At 34.7% G+C, this 25,164-nt stretch overlaps 1 non-coding gene across 1 annotated transcript; it reads left to right on the forward strand.

Annotated features, from left to right (window-relative positions):
- Positions 1-12,597: 12,597 nt before the first annotated feature.
- Positions 12,598-12,704, forward strand: LOC145060749 (small nucleolar RNA R71). The gene has a single exon (XR_013686933.1). It is a non-coding gene; the product is annotated as a small nucleolar RNA R71 (small nucleolar RNA).
- The last annotated feature ends 12,460 nt before the right edge of the window (positions 12,705-25,164 follow it).

Raw genomic sequence — 25,164 nt, forward strand, 5'->3', positions numbered from 1 at the left:
TTTTATTGCTACTTGTGAATGTGTCAAATAAAATGTGAATCGGAAACTTGCATCTTCAAAAAGTATGGTGCAAGCGACTTCAAATTAGGACTTTGTGCTTCAGTTATAACGTGTGAAAGCATACACCTTGCTGTCAAGTCGAAATAAAGACTGAATATGCTATTGTATGGATCCTCACTACGTGAGAATAGATAGATCACATCGTGAATATAGATAAATTGAATTTCAATTCGTGATGAAATACCCCTCACAACATGAATGGTAATAGCTTATGTTGTGAGAACGGGGCGATGACATGTTGCAATTGGTCAATCATTCTTCTATGCTTATGAACTTCAATTGGCCTCTTAACTAATTAAGATTTATTTTAAGACCTTTATTTTTCTCCAACTCTCTTTTCTCTAATCTCTCTTCCTTTGCATATGAATTTTTTTCTGCAACTCTTTCTTTTCTCTAGTCTCTCTTCCTTTGCACACGAATGTCACCCCACACTTATCAAAAAGTATGGTCTTTGATTCTTAACTCTTACACTCACGACTTTCTTTCTCCATTATTTCAACAATTTTGCGAACAAAACAAACCCTTGGTTGCAACAAGAAAACTAACATACTAACATCCGATTATATATTTTAAACAATCCAAACAAATAAAAACACAAATTAAACACACCAAAATAACCAAATGAAAATAAAAAGGATAAGTGATCATTCATCATTCTCATCTACTATTGCTCCATTCAATCCAGCCCCAAAGTTGTGTGATGTCCATATCTTTTCCCAAGTTGGAATGTAGGGAGCTCGTGTTGGCATGCTGGGTTGGCGATCAATATGAAAATGCAAATAAATTCCGTCAATGGCTTGGTTTTGGTAATGTACGACACCTTGAATGTTTTCTAAATAATACCCAACCCGACTTTGGAATGGGTCGGTTGGTACTCCTCCAATTGGCATGTCCTGGTGTTGTGGCTATCCTCTTTGACCTCTTTCACTCACATTCCTGCCTCCCCTTTGTTTCAGTGGCTCCTCCACATTTTCTAGTGATCTCACCCCATCATCGGCTGGTATCCACCAATATCCTCCCATGTTTACTATAACATTCATGGACTCCATGAAACTCAAAGATAGATCATTCCCCTCGAATCAAGTCAAAGTATGAGTCAACCTTGGAATAAACACACCATAAGATTTTTCCAATCGGGTATAAAATTATCCACTTGCGATTGGACTCCCCGTTCTTCAACTAACTGCCTTACCCCTAAATATTGAGCAAGGAAATAAGAGATGTTGTAGCAAACTTTTGGTGCTATAATATTCCATATGAGAAAAATTGAGACTCGTTACTTTGTCCCCATGTTTCTTATGATTGATTGAGAATGTAACTAGGCAATGAAGGAGGCGGTGGATCGGAGATCGGATATGACTTTATTGAGACATTCCTGAATTAAATGCTCCTTTTGATATCGTTTTCCAAAACCTATATCCATTTACCCCCGGTGAGTTATCTTGTGCATCCAACCTCAAACCTACGTCAAAAGGAGGAAGCATCCCTTCCTTTTCCTCGTATAATCCCATCCTCCATGCTAACTCGGCTAGACTACACTCTCAATATTGGCCACCAAGACGGAATACAAGTGCTCCCGAGAAATGTGCGTCCACCATATTTGATTCAAATGACACAGTTGAGAAAAATCCAACACATAATTCCTTGTATACGTGCTCCTTAATTGAGAAAAAATTCCTCCAACCGTCCCATGTTATCGAAACACCATTTTCTTCAAATGTTTTTGTAAGATATGGGCTCAACCTTTCCAAGATTCCAATTTCATTTAATTTGGCCCAGTTAATAGTCAGTGAGACTACAACTTCATGGTTATGAAGCCACCCCAATTTGTTTGTGTGATTCTTCAAAATCTCTTGTGGAAGGTCGTTCGAGAACTCATAAAATGGGTGAAGGTTTGACACATCACCTTGGGACTATGTAGTAGCCTTTCTAGGACCCATTATACCTGCAAAATAATCAACAAACAAAACCAAAATAGAAACCACATCAATCTACTCTAATAAAAGAAGGTCTTTTCTGTCACATGTCACACTCTCATTCAATTTGTCAAATGTCATTTTGTGATTATTTTGAATTAATTTTTTTCCACATGTCATTTTATGGGTTTTTCTATTTTAATAAATTCCACATAATACTCTAATGTAATAATTACAATAAATGTAGTAATAAATGAATATCAATTTCATTAATGGACTTACCTTCTTATTTCAAAATTTCCAAATTAAAGCTCATTAGTTTATTTTGTTTATTTATTTAAATTTAAATGATAAAAAAAATCAATTTTAACAATTTATTATTTTTCTTATGTTCTTATAAATCTAATGTTCTTAAATATTTAGACTTTTATATTTAAATTTTTTAATTAACCCATGTAATATATATGTCTTACACCTAGTTAATATTTAATAGAAAATGATATTGCCTCTCGTCGTGAGAGAGGAATCTCACGTCGTGGGTTTGGTTCGGTGGAAGTCATGAAAATCGGTCACTAAACAGGTGAAATTGGTCCAAATAAATGGAAAGGATTTACCCTAGCATTGATTCTAAGGCTTTTAATCATACATGCAACATCAATTTCATAGTAAATCGCTTCAATTTTGACATAAGAAAGCTAAAACAGAACCCTAACTTCTAAATGCAAAAAATCAGTAAATTAAAGGGTTTAAACAGGTAAATCTTACCTTTTGATTACTGAAGAACACGAAATCGAGAAGCAGAGGGAAAAGTACAACCAAAAGTTTCAAGTATGGGACCAAGGTATGCTTTTCATTCGAACTCACGTCGTAAGTGGGTTTCGAAATATTATTCAAAATGGTGTTATTTGGGAATAAAAAGAATCTGGTCCTCGTCGAAACTCATGTCATGATTTATACTGCTCACTTCGTGAGCATTAAACAGTTGATATAGTCGTGATGCTTTTGATGCCCCACACTGTAAGCTTTTATGCCCACGTCATGGGCTTTGGATTTTGACAAAACCCCATATTTTTTTCTTTTAAAACTTTAAACCACTCATAACTTAAATCCCACACTTGGTTTTGAGAAAAGAAGATAAATAAATGACTTATCCTAAAAATCTACTAATGTAAAACTAACTACACTAAAAAGAAAGGGAAAAAATGCAAACCGAGCTCAGGTTGCCTCCCGACAAACGCTACTTTTTATGAAGTCCTGAGCAGGACTCCTTTTCGCTCTACGTTGTTGTGGGTAAGAGCATAATCTCACTTTTCTCCTTCTGCTCCTTCCACATTCTTTTTTAAGCCAGAATTCACTTTATGTAGTATTTCTTTGAATTTTCTTTCTTCGTTTGGTTGTCGCAAGCATCGTGTTTTCTTTTAACTACTTGGGATTTTTAATCATTCAAGCTCTTCTCTTTATCTTCAGCGGCTTCTTTTTTATTTACAACTCCATATCAACGAGTTTGGTTTCTTTACTTACCTCATCCTCATCTTTATCACCTGAACTTCAATCTTCTACTTCGTTTTTCTTCATCACTTGGTAAGCTTGACTTCTTCTTTTACCTTGAACTTTTCCCTTGTTTGTACTTCTTCTACAATTAACTTTTCCTACTCTTCTAGCTCATTATCCTCATCCATGAATAATACTTAATCTTGTGACTTAGAATTATTGAATCCTTCATCAACCCCGGATGTCATTTCTTCTTTTCCCACGCGTAAAGCGAGCTTATATTCTTGAATATTAGCCAAGGCTCTTGCATTACTTATTAGTGGGCGTCCAAGAATAATGTGTACATCTTCATCCTCTTTCATATCTATGACCACGAAATCAATTGGAAAAACAACTTTTCCAATTTTAACCAATAATTCTTCTACTATGCCTTGAGGATAAGTTACTGAACTATTTTCCATATGGATTGACATCCTTGTGGTATTCAACTATGTAAGTTCAAGCTTTTGATAAAAATAAATAAAGCATTAAATTAATGCTAGCTCTAGAATCAGCTAAAGCGAATGTTTTTGTGGCGTTTCCAAATTTGCATGGCAATGTACGGCGTCCTTAATCTCCTATATTTGGTGGTATCCCTTCCATTATAACCATTGAAAATTGTTCACTAAGAACAACCTGGGATGTCTTGTCTAGTTGTTGGTGTGTTTCAAGAAGATTTTGAAGGAATTTCGTGTATTCGGGAATTTTAGCTAATGATTCAACAAATGGGGTATTAATTGGAATACCCTTGACTTGATTGATGAACCTTTTATGCTCTTGTTACAATGGATCTAACCTTGATCTAGAAGGAAAAGGTAACAGAGGATGATAAGGTTTAATAAAAGAAGCATTTTTTGAATCAAACTGACCCCACGACATGAGAGGTAGTAGCTCAGATCATGAATACTAGGCACCAGATTGCTCTTTTTCTTCGATTTTCATCTTCTTTAGTTGTGACTCGGGCTACTTAGAGGATTCATTATGGATCACTAGAGCCTTTGAATGAGGGTTTTCTTCATTGTTTATTGCCATGACGTGAGGTTGTGGTTTTGGATCAGGAATTTTAGGTAGTAACCTTTCGTTAACGAGTTAGTCAATTGTCTGAGCTGAGTCTCAATGTTCTTAATGGAAGCTTGTTGGTTTCTAATGCTAACATCAGTAGCATCATTTTGTTTTTTCATAGGCTTCCATAAACCTATTGAACATTGACTCAAATTCGGGTTTCTTCTCCAGTGGTGGTTGTTCCTTCTGGTAGAAGTCTCTTAAGGTTTGTATCAATTGGATACACTTCAAGTATAATAAACACGAACACACTAACTAAGCAAATAAAGAACAAAAAAAAGAACATGAAGCATTCACCAAATTGTCTTTCACCAAGAAAATGGGTTCTCACAAAGATAGTCACCAAGACGTACACATTAAAGATTCACCCTATTGTTGAATATATACTAAACTATACAATTATATCCCTTAACTGAAGGGATTGTATCTAATCTATACTAAGAACTGATCCTTATCACAAAGATATCAGATCTACTATCTATTCCATACATATCTGTATATTTGCCTAATATACAAAGATTACATAACATAACTATCTACACGCGGACGCTGATAAGGCTTGAGGCGTTGACATTGATGTTGACGTTAGCATTGGTGTTGGAAATCAGTGTATAAAGTGTTTGATTCATCGGATCATAAGGTGTGACCTTACAATCTCCTCTTATCTAATGATGTCAAAACTAATCTTCTTCTTCAGAGGAGTCATCAAAAGAACCATTGTATAACTTGTCAGCTTCTTTCAATATTTCAGGCTTTACCCATCTGAATTCATTAACTTTAAGGTCTTCCAAAATTTTACTAAGCACCATAGAGATCAACACACGATATCCTCTTTCCAGTTCTATATGACTAAGTCCTACCGTGTGAAGATGAAATAAATGCATAGTAGCTGTAGTGGGAAGATCATTAGTACTTTGAAGAACATGTGATTTTGACTATCAAGATAGAAAATTCCATGCTCGGGTTCTCGAATGAACATGTATTGAACTAGTTCAACACCCACTGACAATTTGTTTTTGATGTAGCAGGCTCCATATGGAAGGAGAAACTTAGTATTCTTGGACATTTTGGGAGCACCTATTCTTCCTGGGGTGGATGGTCTAGAAGGACCAGCTTATGGCACAAGATTCAGCTTCTTTACTTTGTTAAGCAGCTACTATATTGCTAATTTCACCTCTTGAGCATTAATACCTTTATTTTTGTCACTAAATTCTTGAATTTGTATCCACTCATTGTAGCCAAATTTTACTAGCTTATGAGAAAATACAACCTCAATGTATTCATACTCAATCTTCTTCCTGACCAAGTGAAGCTTTAGTCACTCGTTCCTTGGTTTAGTGCACCTTAGCCTGATAATGGAATCGGGCTTTGTTCTATGAGTTAGAACATCTTCAAACTTCTTTTTGTTGATCCTGTCATTCATTTTCAAGACCCTTTGTTATTTTTCCACACTATTATTGAATAGCTAAATTTTCTTGATTTTATCATTAGTGCTTTGAACATTAGCACTTTCATCAGCGAAAGCAAGAGCTTGAGCAAGTTTAAACGACAGATATTCTCCTTTTCTATCTTCGTTTCTTTCTCTAATAGCGGAATTATTCTCTATCATGATTTCTCTTACTTCCTCAACGGTTATATCCCATTTTTCAGCCAAGGCATTCAGATCAACAATAAGCTTACATTTCTTCGAAGGAGGAGGTGTTGAAGGATCACCAACAGCAAAAGAGCTTCCAGCTTCAGCGTCATGGGCTCCCCTTAAGAAGGAAGCCTTCCTCTTTTGAGGATTGAGTTGATCATCATCAAATTCTATGTTGTTGTTAGTTCCTTGAGGAATCTCCCCCACAAAGTGTGGATAGGTGTATATGAAACACAAAGGAACAACGGGAACAACAGCTTGTGGCATGAATCCTAGATCAAGAAAACCTTTATAGTTATCTGTCTCTGATTGATCACCAACATCTAGAATGGGATGATGATTTGATGTTGCATTAGTGTCTGGAATGTTTCTCTCTTGTCCAGCAATAACAATTTGAGTAAATTACATGAATGGTCCCTATGGTTTTGGCTAATTTGCACGTTTGGTCCCTAACTTAGTTTTTTAAGTTGGAAGATTCGTACTATTTGTTTTGGGTATGCACTTGGTCCCTTTCTTACCTAAAAAGACTATTTTTCCCTTCATTTTTTAATTTATTTAAATAAACACACCCCAAACCCCACTTCCACCTCACCTTAATTTACCTTAGCTACCCCACCTTATATAAATAAATTAAAAAATCAAGGGAAAATAGCCTTTTTTTGGTAAGATAGGGACCAAGCGCGTAACAAAAACAAGATTTAGGGACCTTCCGAGTTAAAAAAATAAGTTAGGGATCAAACATGCAAATTACCCAAAACAATAGGGACCATTCATGTAATTTACTCTAACAATTTCCTTTTAACAGTCAGCTTCAACCCTTCCAGCTTCAGACATCTCAGGCTGAGATGGAGTGGATGCAATCACCACCATTTGAATTTGTTGATCTGGACGCTTTTGACTATTCTACCCCTTTTTGGAAGCATCAAATTAGGGGGAGAGCCAGGAGGTGGTAAAAGAAGTACAAGGAGGAGGATGAGATGGCAGAGGAGGATTTCATGATGGAGGTGGAGGTGGATGAGGATTATCACCTTGAGAGTTTGGTGCGGTGTCATCAATAATCATGACATCATCACCCAAGGTCATAATGCGTTTCATATCAACCACATCCTTTTCCACTCTAGTCAGCCTTTCTCCCAAGGACTGAGTTATCTACACCAATAGAGAAAGTTGAGAAACATAGTTATTTCAAAATTAGACTTGGATTCCCCTTGATAAAAAGCAAAAGTATGAATAGGTGTTGGAATAGGAGGAACAATCTCATCTTAAGGAGAAGGAGACGATGATCTTGGATAAATCACATCTTGGATCAGTAGCTCAGTAGTTTTCACTAGAGGTGGGTTTGATCCACGTTGTATTTGTGTGGATCACGAGAGGTTCCCTAAAGAGAAAAGTTATACCCTAATCCTTCAAGAACGAACTAGCATTTTTCTTCCGAACGAGTTTTAAAATAATTTTCTAATCGAGGAAGACGAATAGCAGTTCGAAAAGATTCCACATGAATAGTAACCGTTTATTGACCATCTTCAAGGGTTCTAGTAATGGTTTGAGCATCAGAATCAACAGAGAAGGAATAGTAGAACTCAGGGTAGGATGGCTTTGGGAAGTTTCAGAAGGCATATCAAAGAGGGAAGTTTTTGACATAGTCCACGAAGTCTTCGATTCCTGAGTTCACGAACTGTTTTGAGATGTCATGAGAGAACATCACATTGTTTTCTTGAATGATGATCGGAGAATCACGGGCATGAGGACCTTTGAATACATTAGCATTAAGGGAAAAATCGTATAGAGGTTGTAACATGATGAGAGCTTGAGGAAGATAATGGTTGAGAGAGCCTTTTTCGAGAGAGAACCAATTGCTTGAATGACTTATGAGAATGGCCTAGGAGAGAATTTTCCTAATTTATCTGTAAATGTTCTTCCCTTTTATGTAACCACTGATTGAAGAGATCAGCACCGTAAAAATCTCAGATCCAAAGATATCGATAGATCTTTTAATTGTTATCCAAAAGTTACCATTGAGATAAGGAAGGTACATTAGTGAGATATAGCATCAGCAGAAATGGTCAGCAGCGAAAGCAATCAGAGTATCAGAGTTGCAGCTTGTAATAAGTTTGTGATATCTCATGATAGTATAGGTTTGAACTACCATTTACTGACATAATATTTCGATATTTCGTCAGCATGCGGTTTCATATGCTGACACATAAATCAATTGTATTAGAAGAAAAGGGCAAGAGTGATATGATGCGTGTAATACATTTTGGTATGAAATGTACCGATCGACAAATATTTTTCAAATTCTCATCAATGTTTGGCTTCATATGTTGAATCATAAAATTATAAAGAAGAATATATTGAGAGAATGGATTGATGTGTGGGATAAGCTATGGTGTTTTAGCTTAACCATCGGCATAGATTTTTCAAGCTCTCATCAGCATATGGTACATTATGCTGAATCATAAAGCTTTAAAGAAGAAAATATGGAGAGAATGGATTGTTTCAGTTACGCTGATGTGGAATCAGCATGAATCATTAACAATGATAACCCATCAGCAAAAAGTGGTATAACCCTTGCATCATAGAGTTAGTTGTAGTCTAGAATCATAAAATCTTCCATCAATTCGAAGTGGCACCATGTCATACCTCAGACTAGGAGGTCAAGGACGTGAATAACCATTTGTCATTGAAGGACCAGACAAGTAACTTTTACGTTTATGACTATGAAATTAGGGTAAGCCATTAGGTTATGTTCAATGTTTCAACAGAACATGAGACTTTATCCATACCACAAGCACACTTCCAGGGACAGGGTTAGGCAAGATAGTTAACTAAGAATAAACACCCAACCCTTTCTATAAATTTTTATTTGGACCATGCAATCTCACTAAGAAAGTTTAGACAATTCTAGATCATTGGCATGATGGAGTGACTCAATATCATATCAGGAGATGGTGTCACTGATAGAGATGCACAAACCCAGGATCCGATCCGATCCGATCCGGTCAACAATCCGATCCGGTCGAATCCGATCCGGTCAATAATCCGATCCGGTAAAATCCGATCCGAATCCGGTCAAAATCCGATCCGAATCTGGTCAACAATCCGAATCCGATTTGAAACCGGTTTGATCCGGATTTTTTAAGCTTTTACCAGATTTTTCGACGGTTTAAGAACCGGTTTTTGTAGAATTCGATTTGTGATCCGGGGGTAAATCCGATTTTGAGTCCGTAAAGTCAAACCGGTTTGAATCCGGTCACCAGTTTAATCCGATACGGTTTGGTCAAAATCGGTTTTGACCGAAACCGGTTTTCGGATCGGATCGGTTTCATTTCGTGGATCCGGTTTTTGTGTGCACCTCTAGTCACTAATGAGATACTTAGGGAGATTTAGGCATACACAACAGCATACTTCTAAGGACGATTATTTGTCAAAAGTTACATACATGGCTTATGTAATACCACCATCAAATCTTTTAAAATGGTACAAGGACAAAATAATGAATAATATACAAACAGAAGAGTTAGTTAAACAAGGAAATATTCTAAATGCGATATTTGTGCAAATTTCTTAGAATCATGATAAAGACTCGATCCATCAAATGTTTTGAACTGAAGGGCAATAAATGTACTTACATTTTCCGAGATATCTACCCCTCAACATATTCTATAAAATAGTAAACAATCAAGATCAAATATATCAAACACAAAAAAAATTCATAGAAATCAAGGAGAGAGAATGCCTTTAATCGTTGTGGTTTTGTGGATTGATTCCAAGCTTCATGTTCACCATGAAAAAGAGAAGAACATGAACTAGTCCTTGTAATCAACGAGTTAAGAGGATCCAATATTTGTAACCTTCTAGTTATGTGAATCACCAAGAAAAAATTTGAAGGTTCCACTCATTGTGATTCGTAAAAGAAGAGGAGGTGGGACCAATGTCTTGTTGAAAACGCCTTTGGATTTCTGAAGGGAGGTGGTGTTGTAGTGATAGCATTAATGGAAATTAGACGTCCTATGTTACCTAAATTCACTTCATCCCATTGCAATAGAAATAGGTTGTTCAAGATGGAAGAGATACGTGCCTAAAAGAACACATTTTGGCACAATTATCTCCAATGTGGTATCATCAACAAGATGCAACATGAGAATCAGTGTGAGCATTAGCATCTTGGAGAGAGCAACTGGTGTTACAAAAAAGATGTAGAGTCAGCTTCAACTAGCACTACTTAGAAGATGTTGCACCAAAGTAATGATACACTAATCTTTTCCAAAGGAACAAATCAGATAAGGTCATTATCGATAGAGAAGAACATGCATAAACAAATGATAGTAAAATAATGTATAGTTTATACTTCTTCGGTAAAATAAAAGTTAAAAAGATTTTTTGACGCAAAATGTCATAGTAAACTAAAATTCTAGCAACTTATGTTCAGAAGTTTTAAGGTAGTGAAGCATAAAGTCAAAAATATAAAGTAGCATTGTCTAAACAAATAAAATCAAAGCATGTAAATGTTGTTGTCCCTGAGTGCAGTGAGCATAATTTTGTTCTTAGAGTCAAAAAAACTTTCCTTCATGTCAATCAAAGAGAATCGTATAACCAGCATCACAAAGTTGATTGATGGTGATAAGATTTCTCTTTAGACCCTTTACATAGAACACATCCTTCAATTTGAATGCCCTGCACTCAAATCTTCCAACTCCCATGAAAGCTTCTTCATTGTTGTCGCCAAAAACAACAATAGGACCATCTTTCTCCATAAAGTTTGTTAAGTGGGGCTTGAGACCGCTCATGTTTCTAGAGCACCCACTATCAAGGAACCAAGTATGTTCCAGATTTTGACACGATCCTTAGACAACTTGAGAGGTATCAGCGTCACACATTTTGATATTATCATCAGGGAAATCATTGATAAGAGCCATTAGACCCTTAACATTTAGTCCCTCATCTATAGATTTCTCATCTTCTTCTACCCATTCTTCATGATCCTATTGTTTTGTAATGAAAGCTTTTGGTAGAGATATGTTCTCCTTCTTCAAGTGGGCTAACAGCTTCTTGTACAAGACTTCATAATTTTCTAGACCTTAAGCTTCTTTCTTTTCTTTACATTCCATGGAAAATGGTCAGTGCTTCCATAATTAAAACAATTACCTAATTCTTTCTTCTCTAGGGTGGATCTCCTTGCTGAACTGCCTCCCTTATATAGATCTCTTCGAGCCCATTTGATCTGCTTTCTTCATAATGTTTGACATTAATTGCAGCACTGGCAATAAGTTCATTAGTGATATCTTCACCACTCTCTTCACCCTGATCTAATTCATCCGAGTCACGGATGTGCTTCATTGCTTCCTTTCGAGAAACCAAGGCTATATAATTTTACTTGCTTGAGTCCTTCATGATGTCTCTACGAAGAGCTTTCTTCTCTTTGTAATTTTGTAGATTTCTAAACAAGGATTTCAGATCCATGGCATTGATCATTCACTATTCTTAAGGACATTAGTGTGATGCTCCTAGCATTTCCCGAGAGAGTCAAGGAAATTTAGAACCAACTGAGAAGAATGATTGACGATTCCCACCCTGCACATATCATTAACCAAAAATTTATACCTATTAAAGGTTTGTGTCAGATATTCACCTTGTTGAGAAAATAAATGCTCATATCTCCGATAGAGGTTGTTAATGGTTGTCTCGTCAATGTCCATAATGCCTTCATAAGCCACCGTCAGCATATCCGTCAACTCTTGAGCTGATTCACAATTATTTACAAGATGATACACGTGATAAAAAATAGATATTCCTATCACTGATCTAGCTTTCACTTCAAGACTAATCAGCTTCTTGTCATCGTCGTAATAACTAGTCTTTTGTTTTTGCTTGAAGGGACCAATAGGATCATTTTTGAACATAGGTTGATACATAGGAATGTGAGGACCTTTTTCAATAATTTTAAGCTTCTCACAGTCCATGGTTTCAAGAACAACCATGGCGTTAGTTTTCCATATGGTGAAATTGTGCTCATCGAAAGGAGGAATTTTGTTAAGACCAAAAGATTTAGGATTATACGAAGTCGACATGATTACTTGAGTGTATCAAAAACCTACTTTGATACCAATTGAAGGTTTTTATCGATTGGATACACTTCAAGTATAATAAACAAGAACAAACTAAACTAAACAAATAAAGAACAGAAATGGTTTGTTTTCACCAAGAAAGGGTTTGTTTTCACCAAGAAAACAAGTTTTCACCAAGAAAGGGTTTGTTTTCACCAAGAAAGGGTTTTTATCGATTGGATACACTTCAAAAAGAAAGGTTTTGTTTTCACCAAGAAAACAGGTTGTCACAAAGATGGCCACATTCACCCCATCATAGAATATGGAAACTTCTTATTGCACGTTTAAATCATGTTGAGGACAATTTCTTAAAATACCTTTATATCTTTCCCAAGCCACATATAAGGACTAGCCATCGTCTTGTTGAAAATTAGCAATCTCTTTCTTGAGTTTTGCTATCTTTGAAGGAGGACTAAATTGCTCGATGAATGTTTCACGAAGGTTTTGCCAAGTTCTTATAGTCCTAGGTGCTAATGACTTCAACCATATTTTTGCATCTCCAGTAAGTGTCACAAGAATCATCCTTAGTAAAACTGCATCTCTAAAAACATTTGGAACATTGAAATAGTTTGCAATGTTAAATACTTCATTAATGTTCTTGAAATCATCTTCATAATCTTTCCTGGAAAATAGTATGTCTTTTAGCATTGCAAGAATGTAGCCCTTAAGCTCAATGTTCGTGGCAGTTGGTATTGCAGGTGGCACAAGACCTGAACCGTTATCATTTCGTACTCTCCTTTTCTATTATTCTATCATCATGGTGGTAATTTACCCCATATCTTCGGCCTTGCTTTTGACCTCTTCTTCTGGTTCACTTTATGTTCCTGGCTCGTATCTGGTTCCTTTCTTGTTTGGAGTTCTTTCAAAGCTTTAAAACTTGTTGGATTGGAAGGTACTACTCGATTCGTCAACCTTTTTATCCTTCTTCTTATGGAATGCGGATTTTGGATCTTCAAGTGGTGGTATAATGGGAAGTTGTCATCCCCTAGTCATAAATCACTAAAACAAAATAAACAAAAAGAACTAAAAAGCAAAATAAATAAAAAAATGAAAAAGCAGAAATCACATCGTGAGAGGTAAAGCTCACATCATGAGAACTGGAAAAACAGAAAAAAAAAATAGAAAATTAACTTTTTTTGTTTCTAACACAGCAAAAATGATCGATTAACCAAAATAATTAAATGAACAACTGAAATTCTTGTTCCTTGGCAACGGCGCCAAAAGCTTGATGTGTGCATAAATATACCAATCAACTTTTCAATTTATAAACCTAACTAACATCTCTACAAATGCACTTATGGGCATTGTACCTAGTAAGTTTATAGTATAGTAAAGTAAGTTAGGTATCGAACACAGGGAACGAAATTTGGCTTATAAAATAACTACTAAAAATTAATCTAAAACCAATAACTAAAAGGGGCTTTATCAGATTTTGCAAGTTCAAATTAAATTCAATTAACTAAAAACTAAGCAAACACTTAACTAAGAACGATTGTTATCAAGATTATGGAGAGATTTCCATTTAGCTTTGAATCCCCCTTTTTCTTATGGTTAGTATCTAAATATGGATTAATTCAGTTGGTTACCAATATAAATACAATTAGCATTCTTGATCCGATCTTCTAATATTTTCACAAATTCATGAACTACTATGTAATGATCATACACAAGTAAACACAAAATTGATAGTTTAAGATAATTGTTCTATTGTGAAATATCTAAGATTATTATATATGATCAAGACAAATAACCAAACACAATTATGATCAAATTATGTTCTTAACACAAATAAAGTGATTAACTTTATTACCTAATCTAAGATTTCGCAAATTCTAGCTCTATCAATTTAATGATGATAAACTACCAAGTAATCAAGTTTATGCAATCAAAATGGTCATTCAACTACACATAACTTCAATCAAAGCAATAAAGATTAGAACTTTAACATGCTAGGTGTGATAAATCAAACACAAGCTAAGACAACTACATAAAATCCACGAATAGCAAGAAACTAACACATATTATTAGGGTTTATCTACACTAAATGAAAACCTTACGATTTAGCTACTCATGGTAGAAAATAAACACACAAACACATAATAATTTAAGCTAGACATGTTCAATGTAATGCAAACCGAATGTGTAATGCAAATTCTTGCTACGAATCTTCAAATCTCTAATCTCTAATTCTTGCTACGAATGTGCAATGCAAATTCTTGCTACAAATCTTCAAATCTCTAATCTCTAATTAACTTCTCCTTCCAACGGTTGTTTTTCGCACTTCTCTAGCTCTAAAATCGACTTAGAACTCCAAAATATTTTTCCAATCCCCCTATTTTCGATCTAATAAACAATATAAATAGCTTCCCTAAAAACATTCCTCACATCGTGAGTTATAGGGTCTCACGACCTGAGATCAGTAGATATCCTTCTTCAACAAGGAAACTTGCTCTTTGCATAGTCATATTCTGGAACAATCATTCTCATGACGTGAATGGTCATGGCTCACGTCATGAGCTTCTAATTTATGTTCATAGTCGGTATTTTTCCAAGCATCACGCCATGGTACTCTAAAGCCATATCGCAGAAAGTATATTTTTCATGATTTTTCTTCCTTTTAAGCTCCATTAAGCTCCCAGCTTCAGGTCAAGTCCTTCCATGTTCCAGATTTTGTCGTTTTGGGTCCTTTTTCTTCAAGGGTGTCCTTTTCGGTAGTAAAATGTAATTTAGCTTACTAAGTATCAAATATATATGCATTTAATCAAAATGTTGTTGAATTAGGTGTCTAAGCCCATAACAATTTTGGTATGTACTTTACCCGATTGTGAGCATGGTCCTTTTGGGTTGCCTTCATCATAGCAACTGATAGGATGAACTAAGGAGAAATATGATTAATTATGATTTATTAATATATTATATGAATAACATATTATAAGAGAAATCATATTGTTTAATTAATATTAGTCAAGAATTAATAAGAATTAATTGTGTGGCTAAAAGAGATTAATTAAGTAAAGGGGACTAATTGTGTAATTATAAGATAGTTGCATAAATGGGCTAATGGACTCCATAGAAGTTGGAGTAGACGAAATCTATGGGGAAACCCATAAGAATTCGTCCAAGGCCTCTAAGAAGGGAGACTTTGGGCTGCTTAGGACCTAAGCAGTCAAATTAGGGTTTCCTAGTTGAAAACGCTAATAGCCTACCTATATAAGGAACCCCTAAGCCTCAAAAACGTGGTGAAGTAATCCCTAAGGGTTCTTGGACGTTTTTGGTGCTCCTCCTCCTTCTCCTAAGTCATCTTGTTGCTCATGGTGTTTGTGACTCCATTAAAGGTGCAACATTTGAGGCACTAAGCTTTCAAAGTTCAAGATCAAAAGGAATTGAGATTGTGACTGCTACAATCAAGGTAAGATCTAAACCCTAATTCATATGTTAATTCGATTATTGTATGCTAGATCTAGGGTTTATGAGCTTTAGATGATTATTGCATGTTCATTAGACAAACTAGATCCAACGCTTTAGGGTTTGCATGTACACCATAGGACTGATGTAGTGCTCAAAACCCATCAGTGGTATCAGAGACTAGGCTGTTTGTTTGATGTATTTGATGTTTTACATGATCATTTATTGCTGAAAGTCGAAAATTTTGCCTTCTGGAGCCTAGACTCTCCGAGCCCATAGGTGCACTCGTCGAGTCCACTGGGAACTCAATGAGTTAGATGGTCAGAAGGAAGAATTTTCGAGATTTTGCCATATTTTGTTGTGGGATAATTACCAAAAACGTTTTTAATTGATAAAATCTGATTTTTATTGATTTGGATAGATTATCCTAACCCAAAATAGAAGATAATTGTCAAATTTATTAGATAATCATGCATTATGTGATAAACTTGATTTATTTGAATTATTTGATGAATTATCTTGCAAGTAATTGAATTATGTCAAATTTGGATAATCACTAATTATTTGATTAATTAAAATTATTTGTAATTTGATCTAGGAAGTTTTGAAAAGCTTCAAAACTTTCCCTCAAGTTTTGGAATTTATATTTTTTAATTAAAAGTTATAAAAGAGTCGGTCTTACCGATAGTAGGCCTCATTCACGAAGCTGGTCTATAAGGGTGTTTAAGGAAATTGCCTACAAAATGGCGATTGAATGGGTATCCACTCTTACCCACCGCACTCTTGACTAGTGGAGGGTCGTTAGCCGAACGGGTAAGATAGGACACAACCTTCCATTATAAGTATAATGAAGTACAAAGTAACTAAACACCTTTTATTAATTCCCAAATCTTACTTGCTTTAGGAAAAATGTGGAGTTGGTGCTATTCCATGAAATTACACTTTGTACCCTTGATAAGACGTTAGTGGAGCATGTGTGGTTTACCGTCACACTAATTGGGCTCTAAGCAAGGGTGGTAAAGGGTGACTCGAAGTTTGTCATAGATCGATGGAGCGTGTGTGGTTAACCGGCATGTCGATTAGGTGACTGTAACATTGGGGGCACCATGTATATTTGCATGGTTATCCACAACTTGTTTATGATCCTCGGCATCCCAATCACAAACGAAGGGCACACTCGAGATTTAAACATGCCGTTGAAAAGTTCACTGAGTCTCAAAAGATCTAGGAGTTTCAATTCATTTAAAACTTAATTTTCAATTTTCGTTTTTCATGGTGGAAATTGGTAAATCGTCATTTACCTACCTTCAAATATTCTGCAATTTGGATTATGGCATCCCTCTTCCATATTGTAGGATATTATGTTGGATCCTAGCCTTGATATTTCATTTGGGTGTTATTTCAAGGATTCCAATCAACTAACTTGAATTTCTCCTGTTTTGTAGATGTCAAAGTCTGACAACTATGGTCTTCCTGAATTCGTTGGAAAAAGTTTTCCACATGAAGATGATATTCCACGATTGGATTGTGGAAATGGAAATCATGCTTCACTTCCTCCACCTCCCCCATTAATTCTCCCTGGCCCATGTGTTCGAACACTTGAAAAGTTTAAAGTCACTCGAGCCCTATTGGCAAAAAGATATAAAGATGGAAAGTCTATATGTGCTCACGTCTTGGATATGAAGTTGCATATTGATAAATTGGGAATGTTGGGTGTCGATGTCTCAAGGAAGTTGGTTCTTGACTTGGTTCTTCAGTCACTTCCCGAATCATATAGTGAGTTCATTAGAGAATACTATATGATAGACCACGAAATAACCCTCATTGATTTGACTTATTTGCTTATTGTTGCTGAATCAGCGATGATTTGGCGCACTGGTCAAGCAAATTTGTCTCGTAAATCAATGTCCCGTCCTTTTATGGGAAATGGCAACATTTGAAGTCTAGAAAAGTTTTCTCTACGCAAAAGAAAGGTCGAGTCTGAGATAGTCTCATGTACCATTCCAGAAGAATCCATATGTTTCTATTGCCAAAAGAGGGGGCATTGGTTACGAAGCTGCCCTAACTACCTGAGAGATCTAATAGATGGGAGAGTCAAGATGTATGACTCTGCTTCAGGTCAAATCCACTATCTAACTCTATTTTAGATTCTTAATACATGATATGATAAGATTGCATTTTGATGTGTTGTAAGATCAAAGAAAAGAGAGGAAGCTTAAAGGAAGAAGTGAGCTGAGTCTGACCGCGAAGAAATGGATTCCGATCGCATGATTTGAAGATTGGATTTGTAGCCGCTACTTAGAGAGTTATGATAGATTGCTTAGAAATATGTAATATCATAGTTTTCATTTGATTTTGCATTGTAAGGACAAGTTTTTCTGCCTTTTTATAAATAAAATAAAATAAATTTTGAGTTTTGTCTTACTTATATATCCTTGCAATGTTATTTATGAAAAATTGATGCCTGCGTGTTTCTATTGTAAGCAATATTAAGTGGATGTGATTATTAGTTATGTTATTTATGGTAGTGTCATAATTTTTCTAAGTAAGGAAATATTTCCATCTCCCAAGTATCAATTGGACTGAAGCTTGGAATCATATGATTTGAATCATGTGATGTATGGAAATCTTGGTACTTAGGATATTAAGACTAATTCCTTGATCACACAAGTATGTGAGTCAAGTGAAGGACTAAAGGACTAGAACACAATGTTGTGCACTGGTCAAGTGCACCACAAATAACACTAAGACTATTCATCATGATTTACTAAAAGTCTAGTAAATATGGTTATGCTTACAAGATTAAGCATAATTCTAAATTACTGAAAAGTTTCAATAATAGCATACCGAATAAGAAGAATCAATTAGGCAGAAAGATAAAAGTTTCTCCAATCTGAAAAGATGGGAGAGTACTTTAGTATCATGTTTTATGATCGTCTTATTGACTGTGAAACCATATCACATTTGATCCTCTAGGTAAACCTTAGTACATTGGTATGGCTAAGAAGAGGAATCAAAAATTGTTGAAATGGTTAAATCAATAAGTGAATCATACTTCGTTCCAAAATCAAGTCTTAGAGTCATACTCCAAGATTGTGACTTGAGTGACACATCTTAAGAAGTTTTAACACACTCATCAAATGTAGAGTAGAAAATTGTTTTTCTTACTCTTGTACATTTAAAATTGGTAAGTTTTGATGTCTTGGATAAGACAAAGACTGACTAAGACCAATTGTGTGTAGTAGTTTGTCTTGATAAGAATCCGCACTAACTCTTGAATATTTGTTTGTCATGAAATGTTTCTTGACAAAAGAATCTTAGATGTCAAGAGGACAGTGGTAATCTAAATGATCTTGAAAAGGTTCAAGAACTAATCACGAGTAAATCTATTATTAAACATTAGCACACGACTTAAGGTTTGCAACCTATCTTGTTGACAAATTTTATTTCTATGTCATTCCAGTAAAGTTACTTATGCATATGCGTTCTACGAGTTCTCAAATTGACTGCATAAGGGCAAGCACCCTGTTCAATTAAAGTACGTTGACTAGTATAGGTGAGCTGCTAAATAACTTGGAAGCAATGGTGGGACCCTTGATGGAAAGAAATTAAGAATAAACAAGTTCTGTCCATAAGAGTTTGGATTTGTCACAAACATTATCTTATGATTATGGTCATGACAAGTTCACATGGATAGAAACAAGTACACCATAAAATCTAAGTGTCATAAGCTTTCTCTCCTTCATGAAAATGATTGTGAGGAAACGCTTTCACTAAGAGAGATTTTAAGGAGATAGTGATTGTGTAAATTACATTCTCAAATTTGATTATGATTACAACATCCCTCTTCATAGTTTGAATTGTGAGATTTGGCAATTAGTTTAAACATTTAACACTTATTGCTATAAGTGCTTAAATTGTTTATACACACATATGAGCTTCCTAAGGAAAGGTGTATGAGGTTGAGAAGCTTAGATAAAGGCTTTTTGAAGCATGTCATATTAGAAATATGAACTTTGGAAGTCAATAAGTATTGATTTCTAGAAGTCCAAATGTTTTCTGAATACGTGTCAAAGCTAGTGGGGGCATAAATGTTATGTTGGTATGGATATAATTATCATGTTAGTCGGAGCATGATTATTATTTTAAGTGTTGCAAGTTAGCAGTATTAATTAAAGAAAACAAAGTTTCAATTTGCAAAGTTACAAAGGTTGAATAGTTGTTTTGCTATAATTAAGGGAGAGAATATTATACTTCATCTCAAATCTAAAAGGCTTAGATGGAGAAATTTTAATTGGATTTAGTCAAAAAAACATATATGAATGTTATGTTGAAAAGGTTTAACATAGGGGCATTCTATATATGGCATTATTATAGCAAGAAACTGGTAAAGTATCACATTTTTCATTGTGAATCGTGTCCCGTACGCTTTAGGTACATGATCGATTGCATATGCTATAATATTCGACTGTTCTAAAAATTTTCCAAATGCCTAGGGCAGTAAAAGGGAAAAGGGACTAGAACCAGATTTGACTAAAATAATTAAACAACTGTCAAGTACAATCTAAGGTTCGCCAAGGATTGGTCACTTATGGGCAGTTGAAAGTATTGTAACGAATGGACCATAATTATTATGATTAGATATGATTCTATTAATAATGAGTTGTCGTATGGAAAATATGGAAATGTTTCCATATTTGGGAGTTGGATATCGAGAATCTATGTCTAGATTAGAAACTTTTATGCAAGAAGGATGTTCAAAGGATTGTGCTTTGAATGTAAGACTTCACATCTATGGAATTGTCTTGTAACAATCGCCAATAGAGTACTTTGTAATTTCTTTGGAAAAGTCGTGGTGACTTTTGTGCAATAATATTACAAAAGGATCATTGCATAAAAATGTTAGAATCTAACATGTTCTAGTAGTGGCGAGAATTATGTGTTCTTACACTAACGATAAGGATTAGGGATTGTGAAATGAGCATCATTGGAAATGTTTTCAATTGATCTATTTCATAAAGTATGGACCATAGGTAAACAGAGTGTGCATGCTTAGTGCATGGGACAACTGTTGTTATGATTCAAGTAATAAGTTGATTATCCGAACATTATACAATGAATAATGTGTAATCAATATGGTGACTAAATAAAAGGAGTTTTATTTATAATCAAAAGTTTGGGTCCATATTGGATTCGATTATTCTTGTGTTTCACTTTGCATGTTTTCACTTCCCGAATAATAAGATTATAAACCATCAACAGTCGATCATACTTTGGAAGTAGGTATCAAAGAAGACTGTCATGAATCTGATTGTAGATTGTCTAAAGTGTTTTAGACATAGAAAAAGTTTGTTGCAGGGTTCATGAGTGCTCCTATAAGATTAGAGTATTGGATTAAACTCACGCTCACTTGGATCGCTTCATGGATTTTATCACGAGTGATTGGTGAGATGATAATATCTTATATTCTTGAAACCAAGACGTGTGAGTTGTATTCTGCAAGTTGGTTGCACATTGATAATATGTAAACGCACCAGTAACTTTGTGTTATAAAACATATTGTTGTGTGTGATTTGATGAGTAGGTACAAGTGATCATTGAGTCAAACTTTATCCGTTCCTTTTACCCAAAGTGGATTAAAAGCGATATATGTGGGCCCCTTGATGATTTATTAATGACACCCTAAGTGCTTGGCCAAGCCGAGACTAAGTTGATGTGTTCAATTGTAGTCTGTTGTCAGTCGTCATAAATCGGAAATCGTAAAAGAACACATAGACTGAGAGAATGATTATAATCCATGTCTCATGTCTATACGATATCTAGAATGGAGGAATATATGATCCTTTATCTAAAGGACATGTTTCTGATATATAATCAGAGTTCGACAGCGACTTTTGAAAGCTAAGATTGTTGATCAGGTTCCAAAGTCATATGCAATATAGTTATTAGACTTATCCAAGTGGGAGACAGTTGGATTAGGTGTCTAAGCCCATAACTATTTTGGTATGTACTTGACCCGATTGTGAGCATGGTCCTTTTGCGTTGCCTTCACCATAGCAACTGATAGGATGAACTAAGGAGAAAGGGATTAATTATGATTTATTAATATATTATACGAATAATATATTAAAAAAGAAATCGTATTGTTTAATTAATATTAGTCAAGAATTAATTTTGTGGCTAAAAGAGATTAATTAAAAAAAGGGGACTGATTGTGTAATTATAAGAAAGTTGCATAAATGGTCTAATGGACTCCATAGAAGTTGGAGTGGACGAAATCTATGGGAAACCCGTAAGAATTCGTCCAAGGCCTCTAAGGAGGGAGTCTATGGGTTGCTTAGGGCCTAAGCAGTCAAATTAGGGTTACCTAGTTGAAAACCCTAATACCCTACGTATATAAGGAACCCCTAAGCCCCCAAAAACGTGGTGAAGTAATCCCAAAGGGTTCTTGGACGTTTTTGGTGCTCCTCCTCTTTCTCCTAAGTCATCTTGTTGATCATGGTGTTTGTGACTCCATTAGAGGTGCAACATTTGAGGCACTAAGCTTTCAAAGGTCAATATCAAAAGGAATTGAGATTGTCATTGCTACAATCAAGGTAAGATCTAAACCCTAATTCATATGGTAATTTGATTATTGTATGCTAGATCTAGGGTTTATGAGCTTTGGATGATTATTGCATGTTCATTAGACAAACTAGATCCAAAGCTTTAGGGTTTGCATGTACACCATAGGATTGATGTAGTGCTCAAAACCCATCAAATATAGCTTAAAATGTATTAAAATAATGCCTAAATATATTTATAAATATGGCAATATCAATAGTATATGTAGTATTGATTACCACTAAGGAGAGATAAATTGGAATTAATAGTTGCTTGCTTCGCTATAAGTCTATTATGAATAATAGATGGCAAACTTGGTGTCCGTGATGTCATACTTATGTATTGAATGATTGGAAGCTAGATTAGGATTATATGGTTGAGAATAATAGGATATATTTATTTGTGTAACTAATTTATATCTTTTTGATATGGTTACTCATTAACCTCGTTGTAGCTTACATTTTTGTTGTGTGTGTCTTCCAGTTCAAGTAAATTTAGTAGCATGAAGTGGAGTTAGTAGCACCTGGATTGGATTCTTACATAAGGTTATTGTAAGATCCTCTTGATAACTACTTGTACTGATTTGCGATACATATGTACACTAAAATTATTATGATTCATGTAATACAAATGAAAATTTTTGGTTGTACTTTGTATTAAACAATCAGGTGTTACAAGATCAAATAGACATCGACGATCGCTGACCTCTATGCCGTTAAACGCCTCTCCACCCTCCATTAGTGTACCTCCAACATTCCTAATTTAAGCTTCTAAGGTTTCAAAATTTATTAATTTTAGTTTCTTAGTTTTAATTTTTTCATGATTTCATGTTTCCCGATATCAGCCTCTAAGATTCCATATATGATTGTAAATTCCTTGTTTCCATGTTTTTTAATTTCATTGATTGTAACTTTCATGTTTCCTATAACATATAATTTCATGTTTCCATTTTTCTTGATATCCGGTGAATCTATGGTTCCTAATTTCATTATAAATTCCGTGTTTCCTTCTATCCTTGTAAATACTCAGGTTCCTGAGTTTATGTTTCTTACTTTCCCATTTTTCTAAATTGGGTTTTATAATTAAAGGTAATGAATAGTTTTATTTTTATAGTGATAGATGAAATATGTAATGTCATATCATACATGATTCAAAATGAGGATTTCTACAAAATCACTCAAGTTGTTGTTGTGAGGAGTACAATAATGAATGACAATGAAGTTGATGTAAATGATTTGTCAAAAGAAGATGGAATTGGAGAAGAAGATGAAGAAGAATCGTTTGAGAACTTTCAAGTACATTCAACTTATATTTGTATGGAGGAAACAAATATGACTAGTGACAACAGTTGGATTGTGTTACAGTTAGTGAGCAAGAAATGATTTTACACGAGAGCTGGGAAAAGACTCTTTCAAGGATAAAGAAGAATTTATTAGAGATATCAAGCTACATAACATTAGGATACATAAACAAGTTAGTTCGTCGAGACACGTCCAACTCTATGGACCTCCAAATATTTCTGAAAACCAATCAAACCTTGATGCAAGTTAGATCACTCGGAAACTAGAAACCTTATAAAAGAGTAACCTTCAATTACCATTCCTACTTTGATAGTTGAGGTAGTTGATAAATTAGGCTATATTCCTTCATAGAAAATGTTTGTGAACATGTGTTTGACAATTGAGAAGAATCTTATGTTGCTTTACCAAAATTTCTAGGCACGCTTCAAAAGTTCAATCTGAGCACTATAGTTGAGTGGTGTATTTCAAGATCAACCAATACGGAACATATAGAACTTATATGTGTTTTTTTGGCTTTTGCTTATTCTATCAAGGGGTTTGTGCATTGTCTACCGGTGATTACCATTGATGGCACAAATTTGTAGGGTAAGTACAAAGGACGATGATGATTGTTATGGTAGTCAACGAGCATGGATCTCCATGGTTAAGGCCATGAAGTTTCATAAGTATTGCTACAACTCACATTGTGAAATTTTATACAATTTTTACGTAGTTATTATTTGCAATTCACATTATTTTGTTTATTTTATAGATATTGTTTATGACATTTCTACCATCAACTTTTATAACAAGGTTAGTAATTTAGAATTAAAAGTTTAGCTTATCGTATCGTGAGCCAAAACAACGGTCGAAAATTCAACTCCAACGTGGAAGATTCATATAATTGTTTGATGGTTTTTGTAAGAAACGACTGATGGTTTAGATTCAAAAAGTTATTGGTTATAATGAAATGAGATAATAAAAAGGTAAAAATGATTTGTAAAAGAATTTGGTAAATATTAATAGAAAAAAAGGTTTTAAAAAAATGTAAAAATTAGGTTAAAAACTTTAAAAATCGTTTAAGAAAAACTAAAACTTTTAGAAAAATATAAAAAATTTAGACTATATATATTTAGTAAATATTACATGCGTCAAAATCTCTATGACTGGGTTGGAAGGAAACTTAAGGGGACAAAAATAACAATATATTAGTCAAACTTTATTAATGTTTGCATGTTATTAGCAGCTAAAACTTTCCCTGTATTAAAAAATAACAATTTTGACCAATCACGCCGAAATAAATTGTTTTTCTATTATCAAATCAGTATTGTAAGGTCCCATTCATAAAAGTGGCTATTCATCATAAAATTAAGTTGTATTGTACTTGACAATTATTTTTGTCACTTACTAATCTTAACTCTTAAGGCTTAACTAAAGTAAGGTAGCTTTAAGTGTTGTATTGTTTTTTCGAAGCGAAAATGTCTTAAGTTTGCGGACCACCTCTGCAATCCTCTGTAGCAGAAGACGTGGAACAAAAGGCTGTAGCATTTAATAAAAAGTTTGTT

This window comes from Lactuca serriola, chromosome 6, assembly GCF_051521515.1.
Source record: "Lactuca serriola cultivar US96UC23 chromosome 6, Lser_US96UC23_V15, whole genome shotgun sequence".
NCBI lineage: Eukaryota > Viridiplantae > Streptophyta > Magnoliopsida > Asterales > Asteraceae > Lactuca > Lactuca serriola.